This window comes from Halichoerus grypus, chromosome 3 (assembly GCF_964656455.1).
Source record: "Halichoerus grypus chromosome 3, mHalGry1.hap1.1, whole genome shotgun sequence".
Taxonomy (NCBI): domain Eukaryota; kingdom Metazoa; phylum Chordata; class Mammalia; order Carnivora; family Phocidae; genus Halichoerus; species Halichoerus grypus.
The window spans coordinates 182,095,371-182,106,389 of NC_135714.1; the positions used below are offsets into that span (position 1 = coordinate 182,095,371).

The 11,019-nt window shown below is 48.8% G+C and overlaps 1 long non-coding RNA gene across 9 annotated transcripts in view; it reads right to left on the minus strand.

Moving 5' to 3' along the window:
• LOC118533146 (uncharacterized) overlaps positions 1 to 10,512 on the minus strand; it is an 80,742-nt gene extending 70,230 nt beyond the window's left edge. For all 9 annotated transcript variants that reach the window (XR_013446649.1, XR_013446651.1, XR_013446648.1 and 6 more), the window contains exons 1-2: positions 10,286 to 10,512; positions 9,454 to 9,582 (exon numbers count right to left, since the gene is read on the minus strand). This is a non-coding gene — a long non-coding RNA (uncharacterized LOC118533146). The remainder of the gene's footprint in view (positions 1 to 9,453; positions 9,583 to 10,285) is intronic.
• Positions 10,513 to 11,019: the final 507 nt, after the last annotated feature.

Sequence of the window (11,019 nt, forward strand, 5' to 3'; positions counted from 1 at the left end):
CCATAGATGGTATGAGACCGCAAGAGGTCACTGGATAGAATGTGGAGAAAAGAATGGGGTGCATTGGGGTGGGGGATGAGAGGAGAGGAGCAAAGGGAAGGGAAGAGAAGAGAAGAGATCCAGAGATTGAATCCTGAGTGAGTAGAAGAGAATGGGAAAAGCAGTAATGTGGTCAGAGGAAAACAGAAAAGGTGGTATCATGGGGCCCTAGAGAAGATAAAGTTTGAAAAAGGAGGGAGGAGTCCAGGGTGACAATAGAGGCTGGGGTTTTCTGTAAGATGGATCAGAGAACTGACTTCTGGATTAAGTAAGAGGAAGTCCACAATCCCACTCTCATCGAGGTGGGACTGAAAAAGCCACCTGGGAGAGGAGAGGACTGGAAGAGAGAAAATAAAGATGGTGGTAATACATCTTTTTGTGAGGAATTTCACATTAAGGGGAAACAGAGAGATGAGCCATAGTCAGATGGGAAGAGAAGGTCAAGGAAATTTTTTGTTTTGTTTTTGTTTTTAACAGGAGCCTTTTCAAGTCAGAGGTCTATGTCAGCGGGGACGACACTGGAGTAGGAAGGATTTTGATGGTGCAAAATGCTGAGCAAGTCTCACGATTCTATGAGCAATCAGTCTGTGGGCACCTGGAGAATCCTTCCACACCACTGCTTGTCTGTGAACCGCACAGTGAGAACCGCATCTGTGGACACCCTTGAGTTTCCATGTGTGAAAACAGGCTTTTCGTGGGATTGGACAATGGGAGTGTGGCCGCTAACAGCTTGACATCATGGTCTTTTAACAACTCTTGGGTTGTGATATCATCAGTTGGCATAAATCTTACCACCCAGGGAAACATGCCGCGCATGATATGGCCCCTGGAGGACTAAGTGACTCACCAAGCCTGGTGCTCCCTTGAGTGAGAGCCAAACACAGCGCAGTCCCCTCGGACACCATCTGCTACTGCGACCCAGTGCCAGTTCTGGGCCCCTACATGGACGGGTCAGACCTTTAGCATCATTGGCTTACTTAGCTGGGATCAGCCTCTTTTTACCACTCATTGTCCTTTTCGCCCTTCCCAATTATTCCCTTTCAGGCAGTGGACACTCAGGAGGTCCCAGGAACTCGGTATGGGTGGGCTGGTTCCTTCCCTGGTCTCTTTCCTGGTGATTCCTCCTGAATCGCTCTGCTGTAAGCGGTCAAAAGGCCATATGTGGGTGGGGATAGAACCAGGGACACTCTACACATCAACACAGGCATGTTGCTACAGATCCAGGCCTGTGAGCGGCTTTCTCCCAAAGGGATAGACTACTTCTGCCCTCCCTACAAACCCCAAAGCACAGGATTTTTCAACAGGGGCCTCCAAAGACCTGGTAATGACCTTGATAGATCAAACGGCTACGCTCCAGATCAAGGACAGAATAACAGTAGGCCAGGGACCCAGATCCACCTGCAGAGTCTAGTTTGCCAGGAATCAATGCGTGTCACTGTCCGCCTGGAGAGCCGAGGGCTACTTTCTAAATGGCACGACGGGCTGCATTCGCAGCCTTTCTCGGGAACAACATCCCCCTGGCCTTGCCCGCAAAACTGCCAGGAATCCATGCTGGTGAGTGCGCACTCCCACCCCAGGATGCCCAGGCTGAGAAAAAGAGTATCTCAGTACTATGCTGGAATAACTTACAGGACCACAGCACTCGGAGCCATTTGTGGTTAAAATGAAGTTTGCTTACTCAAGACAGAGAGCTACCGTGATCGCTGTTCCCGTAGGAAGCCATTTGGGCAAATACTAGAAAGCACAGCTGTGGGGTGCCCTGCAGCGAAACTGCCTTCTCTTTGCTTCCACAGGAGCTGTGTTTGAATGAGAGCGCTTCAGTGGCCAATGGGGGACAATAGAAAGAAAGATCAGATGTCGCCATGTAAGCATTAAATAACTTGCAACTCCAGGAAATACCACTGAGGCAGGAAGTCAAACCAACAGCCTGGTGCTGGCAGGTTCTGGACTGAAATCTTGCTGGGCTTTTTTTTTTTTTCCTCTTAAATTCTGGAGGGACTTGGGGAAAGGCATTACTATGGAATTGCAAAGCAGCTGATGTAATAGTTTATAAGCAATATCAACCGAAATAGTGATTTGGCCATGGTTTGTGAGTCATAATAGAATAATAACATTGTACCCATCACACAAATAATTATGAATGGGAAAGAGCCTGACAAGGACAGAAGGTTTAAATCAAAATGAGCAAAAGAACAGAAGCAGGAGGCTCTGGAAGGGTGCATTTGGCCTCTGCATGTTCTCACCAAAATGGACTCTCTGCTACCCCTTCAGCTGAGAATTTAACCCTTGGGGTGCAAAATCTCATGGTGGTGGCTGGCCAGAACACCTGGGAAAGGCTCAGCAAAGTGCAGTAGGGTACAATCACATTCTGGTTCCAGTGCAAAGATCCAAGGGGATGTGTAAGGTGTGCAGGAAACAATTACCAGGTCCCTGGGGGCTTGCTTTAGCTAATGCAGTCAGCTACCATGGCATTTCTGAACCACTTCGCTTTAAACAGCCCTTGTGCATCCCACAGGGGACCCATGTATGGAAGAAATGGTGAAGCTGCTCTTCGGTAGCTGTCCTTCCCTTTGTTTTCCCTCCCCCAGCCCCTCATAACTAGCACCCTCATAAGCGCTCATGCCTTTGAGGAAGCAGAGCGGCCCTTTGAAAAGCAGTAGGAGTTTGGGCTAGCAGCCTGGGCTTGAGACCAAGCACAACTGACTTTGTGTGACCTTGAGCAAGTTATTTCACACCTCCAGACTCAAGTTTACCCATCTGTAAAGTGGGGATTTCAATATCCTACATAGTAGGGTTGCCATGATAATTTAATGATCCAATACATGTAAGGTACTCAGCACAATACAGTTCCTGGCATGAGGGACACTCATTGTGTGTTAGCTATTTCACGTTTTGATAAATCTAGAGCCACTGGTAAATTAGTGTGTTTCTGAGCAGGTCTCCCAAAGGTGCTTATGCCTTAGAAACAGCTGGGTTGGAGGGCGAATGGTGAACCCAAAGAAATGAATATCCGATCCTGATCTTCCAAGGCCTGTGTCCGCTGGGAGACCTCTTAGGCAGGTGCCTTCAAATGATGACAAAGTCTTTTCTACTTGGACATAAGGTCAGCCTTGGCTCCAGATTCTTGGGTGCGCTTTGTGTGGCTGTTGGTGACACCCCATCTTGTCCACATGCCCTTTGAGGAGCCAGCTAGGAATCCAGAAACAGGATTTACTGAGGGCCACAGAGAATGGACCTAGATTCTCCCAGAGCTGCCTCTCCCTATGAGTATGGGGCTCCCTCCAGCAGTGAGGGCCCTCATTCAGATATTTGTCCTCAGCAGGGCCACTGCTCAGACACAATCTAAGCAGTCTTGCCCTGTGTAGGACTCTCTGCTGGGCTCGGAGTCGGCTTGAGATTCTTTTCCCCTCTGCCCCTACCCACGCCTCAAATAAATAAATAAAATCTTAAAAAACAAAACAACAACAAAAAACAGGTCAACCTTCAAAACAAACTCCACCTTCTTTCTGTCTTTAAAACTACTTTGCGTCAAAAACGCGTCACGAAGGCTCATGGGCGTCGACAGCCCCCGGGAAATCCAGGGTGTCTGAGGGCATTGGGAGCCATCAGAACCCCGAGCCCTTTCAGGGGAACAGCCGACGTAGACGCTCTTTGTGACTGTGTCCACTTTTATTCCAGCCTCGCAGTCAGAGCCTCCCCCAGAAGCCACCGACATTTATTTAGAAACTACCTGTGCTGTGGTTTGGGACCCGAAATGGAAAAAGATCAGTTCACATTGCAATCCGTCTTGGAATGAAACGGCTGCTGTAGCACGAGAAGAAAATTGTTCCATTAAAGTCAAAGGCAAACCTCAATTCAAAGGACAGAGAGGCCAGAGCCTTGAGCTGCGGGGCTCAGCGTCTCAGCCAGGACGGCATTTAAACAACACGGCTCCCCCCGTAACACTCAGTGCCTGCACCTCTAAACTCCCTTTCTCTCCCTCGCTTTCCCCTCGCAGTTACTTCGAATCGTCCACCAGCATTTTAACCCCAGCTACAGTCTATTCTCAGACTGGCTTCACCCTCCTCTTCCAAGGAAGCTATGCGCCCCTCCTCCACCCATCCTCAGACGTGGTCCCCATCCTCTGAACCACGACCGCGTTGCAAATCGGGACCCCCTCATCCAACACCCAGGAGAAGACCCCGGAGGACAGCTATTTTGCTGCGCACACATGTCCCTGGATTCCCCGGAGCATGTTAGGAATGCAGAAGCTTGGGCTCCAGCCAGACTTGCTGAACGAGAATTCGTATCTTAAGATGCTGTGGGAGTGGAATCCACAAGGAAATTCGAGAAGTCCACGCTCGCAGGGTAAAGGCTGGGTGCGGGCCCTCAATAGCTCACTGTCAAGTCGGTGAGCGACTCCTTATCTCTCTGGCCCGTGCCTCGTCCTCTCTGGGCTGGCTACTGTTCGTGGTCACAGAAAGCAAACTACCGGGAACATTCATTATTTGTCGCCCCAGACCCACTTAGTTCTCTACAAAACCATCAATATTTTGATATGACTCATAGGATGGTCAATCTGAATTTCTGAATCAAACATAAACACTTGATTTTCTGTTGTTTTAACAACTCTAGTACGTTGGGCATTATCCTCGGTTAAATGCAAACTTTCTATATTTTTAAAATTGAGGATTAGAGGATATTAACCATGAAAGGGAACTTAGGGGTCATTAAGATCAACCTCCTCACTTGACAGGTGAGGAAACTGAATCAGGGTAGATAGAGTCTTAGCCTTAGACAAGTTCATGCATGTCAGAGTGGCAGGAACCCATACCTTTGGGCTCCCGTGTATGTGTTCTGAGGTACAGCACGCTGATTCATGCTGCCCTGGGCTGGTTAGCTGATTGCACCAGGTGTCTGGCCTGGTAACTTGTCACCTCTAACCAAGGAGAGAGGACTGGAAGCTGAATGGAACTTCTCCTGTTGTATCCTTCCTTCTGAGCCCTGCTCCAAGCACCCTGGTGGGAGAGGAGAGTGAATGAAATGGGAGCCTTCGTGGTTTGTTCTCACTGTCATAATAAAATGCTGCTTAAGGAGTCTGCAACCTATCCCACCTACCAGGGACCTCAAGGGGGAGCATTCTGATTAGATGTCCAGAAACACAGAGAGGGCGCATCACCCGCGGATCACTCAATTCTTTGTGCGATAACCAGACTTCAAATACGGCTTTGCCTCTCCATCTTCTATGTGTTTTCACAATGCCGAAGGGCCACCAGCAGTAGAAACACTCGGGAATCAAGCTCCCGGGCTCTGATTAGTTAACTCATTCACCTAACTGCGGGGCAGGAAGGTGCCCCTGGAGGGCAAGAGCTATGGGGTCTTCCTGAATGTCATTGACCTTGGGCACATGGAGTCCTCTACATCTGCAGCTCCCCAGAAGCCAATGTTACCTCATCATCACCAGCCCCACATCCACCCACAGCATTGGTCAATGCCTCCTGGGCCAAGCCTGGGCTAGGTGTTTTGGGTCTGTTACTAACACCCGCCACTAGCCTTTTTCACTGATATGCATCCCGAGGCCCAGGCTGTGTGATCTTTGTCCCGGTGAGATCGAGTTAGAATATGCATTGGGGTGGAACAGAAATCATAAAGTATGAAGCCTGAGGATTATGTGAAAGACAGAAAGGAGCATCTCCAGGTTGACCTAGAGGATGGCCCAGGCATAAATATGCAATATTTATATTACATATTCCGATACATATCTTCTTATTTAAATCTCTAGTTAAATATTTTATTTACTTTAAATAAAAAGAGATGTGTTGAATACAGATTGGCTGGAGCTCATACACACACACGACACAAATCTCGTATGTATGTATATACATATATCTCCCCTCTCATACCTATTTCATATATGAAAATAAACCTCTCTATGTATATTTATATGCACACAGAATCTCTGGGACTATGGGCCTCAGCTGCTCGCACTCCCTAAGGATATTTCTCTCGGGCTGTGCTTCCTTTCTGGCATCCCCACAGGCCTAGAAAGGAGGAAGTGGATGTCAGGAGCGCTCATTTTCCCAGAGAAGAGGACTAACTGAGAAAAGAAACAAAACCAATGCCAACTGTAATGAGTCGGTCCGTCCATGAGGTGGTGGTGCGAGTACAACTGACATAGGAGGGAGTAAGGTCAGGGCAGAGAGATGTGCCAATCACATGGGTCGTGGAATAATAAATCCATGCCACCTCCACAGACTCCCATCCCCGTTACGGGCAGATGCCTGGCCTTGGCCTCCCGTGGGTAGGAGATTTTGCAAACAGAGCTGCTCAGCTCCTAGACTCAGCCCAACTGGAGGCTTGGAAGCTGCCCAAGGAAAGGGACCACGAAAAGCTACGAGGAGTGCTGGCCACATCCAGCGGACTCAAGTGGAAGGCTCCCACAGCACCAGGACACCCCTCTGCGCTCCCTGGCCTGGGGGGGGTGTCTTCTGTGGGCTCTGACAGCTGCGGGAGCATTCCAGCCCACGCACCAAGCCTGGCCCGGAGTTTCCAGGAGTCCTTGGCCTCCTCGGCAAGCTTCTTCTGCCCTTTCAGCACACACCTGGAGGCTCCCGCGGGGCAGAGTCTGCAGAGACAGGACCCAGGTCAGCAAAAGAGCCCCGCATACTGGAAACATTCCCTAACCCCACCCTTTGTGAGCAACTGCTGCCGAAGCCTGAACCACACTGAAATGGATATTCCCTCTCTGCATGATCTTTGAGGAGAGAAAAGATGCTATGAAAATAACTCACTCCTAAAACCTTCCCTGGGGCAACCGTCTTGCTTTCTGGTTTTATGAAGTTCCATTTCCATGTGGAAAAAAAAGTAGCCTGTCTTCACCAGAGAGAAGGGAAACGTCACCCGGGTTGACTCTGTCTGCTATGAGCCAGGCAATTCACATTGTCACTCTCAGTCCGTCAAAGACCCTGCTCTTTGGGACCTCCTGGGAGGGGGAGGGGGAGGGGGCGGCGGCGGCGGCGAGTGAGGCTCTGCAAGGCCACAGTCCTGTGTCAGGTACGGAGGTATCTGGGTGCAAACCCAGATCCCTCTGGCTTCCTTCACTCCATTGCCTGTTACGTAGATGCTAACAACTGGCTTTTGAATGACAACTAGTAACAATGATGTAATAACACCCCTGCACATTTGGGTGGCTCTTTCCAGTACACAAATGCTTTTTGGTTGCCCAAGACCTGCTCAGACAAATCCTAGCACTGAGGCCCACCCCCTTCTGCTCTAATTCTCTCCCCCATTCCTCTCACCAGCCCCAAGTGATGGGTAACCCCTCTGAGCTGGTCCTCGCTCCCCAGCCCACTGTAAGCCTGCTGACTGATTGCTGGTGGGTGGCTGCCACCGATGTCCCTGCCCTTGGGGCTTCTGGGGTCATGGATCCTGGGTGGCCCCAGCATGATGGGGTGCTAGAAGGGGGCTGCTCCATGTAAGCAAATTTGGCCTGTCTCTCAGTTTTACCCAGGGCTAGCCTTGGCTGATGCTGAGCAAAATGTCAGTGATGAGGGTGCTCCTCAGCACAGCCTGGCTTCCTTTCCCACCTGTCAACAAAGGTGGTCTTTTGGTCAAAGCCCTTAAATTTGGAAAGTAAGTCTTTTTTTAAAGATTTTATTTATTTATTTTAGAAAGCGAGAGAGCGAGAGAGAGCACAAGCGGGGGGAGGGGCAGAGGGAGACAGAGAGAGAGGGTGGGGGGAAAGAATCTCAAGCAGACTCCCTGCTGAGTGTGGATCCTGACACAGGGCTTGATCTCACGAACCTGAGCCGAAATCAAGAGTTGATTGATTAACGCTTAACCAACTGAGCCACCCAGGCACCACGGAAAATAAGTCTTACATATAACTCCAAAGTTAAATTGGACCCAAAAGTGAACTGGATCTGCATGGAAGAGGAACCCGAAATCTAATGAGCTCTGGGGTACTTTGAGTTTGCTATGTAACGGTAATAATAATGGAGGACATTTATTGAGTTCTTACTGCAGAGCAAGCTCTGTTCTAAGTGCTTCACTCTATCAACTTCTTGCTTCACAACCCTGTCCAATACATAATATTTGTGCCCAGAAGGCACAAAGAGATGTAGTGACTTGGCCAAGATCCCACAGCTAGTAAAAGAAGTACGAATTCAAATTCGTAACCACCTCTCCATAATGCTAAAATGGCCCCTGACCTCCCATAGCCATGCTGGACTTCTTATGGGCTCTGAAGCTCCACTGAGATCCTGTTATTTAGGGAGATCTCAGCTGAGATCCGACCCTTGGGAGAAGCCCCAGGACAAACCAATCTCCGTGGACCAAATGGGTAGAGAAGTGCTATTGATGGTAGCCCATCGTGAGTCTTGAAGCTCTTCTTATTTTCAATGTGTCTTATTTTGCTCCCAAATCTTTCCTTCCTTGTCTGCCATTCAGCTACTCATCTCCAGTGCGGCCAATTGAGAGAAGGAGGTCGGAGTACCCCAAGTCATGACTCTACATTGTGTTCAAGTTTTGTTTATTTCAAGGTCAACAGTGGCGAGAATGAGGCAGTGTCCACCCTGGGGGACCATATCAAAGTATATTCTTCATCTTAGTCCCTTTGGGCTGCTATAACAAAATATTATAGACTGGGTGGCTTATAAAGGACAGAAATTTACTGCTTACAGTTCCAGAGGCTGGAAGTCCAAGATCAGGGTGCCAGCATGATGGGGTGAGGGCCCTCTTCCAGACCGCGGACTTCCTGTTGTAGCCTCACATGACAGAAGGAGCTGAGGAGCTCTCCCAGGGCCCTTTCATAAGAACACTAATCCCATTCATGAGAGCTCCATCCTCAGGACCTAATCACCCCAAAGGCCCCACCTCCTAATACCATTGGCTTTGAGGGTTAGGATTTCAACGTATGCATTTTGGGGTGGGGGGAGAAACAAACATTCAGACCATAGCACTCTTTAGTCTTCACTGTGGCCTCCCGACTCAGACTCCAGCCTGCAGCATACACAGGTGAATTGCACCGTGTTCACCCTTATCTTGGCAATATGGCCGTGTGGTCGTTTTGTATATTGGCCTTTTTGGCCCTAGGACACAGGAAATGGGTTTAATTGAAGCTATGAAGTGAATTTGTCAGGAACACAGCACACCTCGCTGCATATGCTCACTCTAACAGACACCGTCAATCGAATTAGAGAGTTTGAATTATTCAAGTCTTAACCACTTAGAGCTGCAGGTCACCCAGCCTCCATGCACACGTGCCAGGGTGGCATTGGATTAGGACGCAGCTGGCTCACAACTGGCTGTGACTGCGGACCCCCCAATTTGTTTGATTATAACTCATCTCAATCATGAAGTCCCAGTGCTCTTTTCCAGGCTTGATCTTGCCAACAGGAGCTCTGAGTTGGCTCAGGTCCTGGATTCTGGTCCTACCTCCACAGTTGACTCTTCGGGTCTTTGGTCAGTTCTTTTTCTTCTCGGTGCCTCCATATTCCCACCTGTAGTGTGTAGCTCCAAATATTTGCTTAGGATCATTTTAGCAGCTATGAAGTGTCCTGGGAGCTTTGAATGAAAGACGCTCTATTAAAGCTTAGGAACCAAGGGACGACTCTGGCCCCATCCACACTGCTGAGCTCTGCAGGAGACAGACTGGACCCATTCATCCTTCATACAGTTCCTAATTTTATTCTAAAGCCTCACTGTTGGCCAAGGCTTGTCAGAGAACTGAGCAGTCTTAGCACTTTCAAAGTATCTTCTATTTCATAGGATGGCTTTTTTTCTTTTTTCTTTCTATTTTTTTACCATTGCATATTAGCAAAGGTAAAACTATCATGCAGGAAAAAGAACAGCCATGAAAGCAAGAGGCCCTTCTCAAGGGAGATCTGCTTATTAGACCATTAAAAAGGTCAAGGGGGCCATTTTGCCTCGAGTTGGGATTTATACTATTGGTATAGTGGGCACTTCTGGGGCCCACCCTCCATGAAGAGCAGGGTGCCATTTCTCCATGTATTTTTACATGCAGGAGAGCAGAGCTGAGAATGAATGCCATGGTATGTCCAAGGCTGGCTAGGCTTAAGTGTGAGTATTTTTGCTCCTCTCACGTGGCCCCATTGTTGCAGCCCATAACCTGCACCTGTCTTGAGGTTGTAATGATGCCATCTTAAAGTTCACATCTCAGCCTCCCTGAACGCTGGGACTCTCTCTCTACCTTCCCAAACCCCTGCCTCCAGTAGCACTTAAGAAAGAACAGTGGGTCTGTACTTACTCTTCTTGGATCCGTGTGGCCCCCTTCTTCTTTGAACTCCTTACTAGCCCTTGGAGTCAGGTGTCCTACTTGGATATTATCGCCAAGCTGTGGACCTGTAAGAGACTCAGCAGTGAGTCACTTCCTCGGGGCCTGTCTCCACTCCCTGTATGATGAGCGAGAACCCAGATGCTCAGTCACCACGGCCTCTAGCATTGCTCTGTTTCCGGGTGAGCAGAGTATGGCTTCCCTTTGCTCTTGGGGGGAAATGCAAACATCTTACGCAAACTTACTGAAGCCTTACATGATCTGGTCTGTGTCTTCCCGTTTGATCTCATTTCCTCTCACCCACTTGTTTGCTCACCAAGCCCAGCCACACTATGGTCCTTTTGTTTCTCAGACTCACCCACGTTCATTCCTATTTTAGGGCTTTTTACTTTTGCTGACCCCTTGACCTAGTATGCTCGGCAGACCAAAATTGGTTTGTTCACTTCTTATTACTCAGATATTTGCTTAAATGTCATTTCTCAGAGGTGAATTCCTGGTGTATCTTGTCTAGAATAGCCCTTCCCACTCGGATCACTTACAGTTTGTACATCTTCATTGTCTTCAGACTTTTAAAACCATTGACAATTATTGATGCTAAATGTGTCTCTGTCCCTCCAACACTAGAATAGAGATGCGATGAGCAGGGACCCAGTCCGATACGCTCTGTGCTATACTGCCAATACTATGTGATGTACCTGGTACTCCGT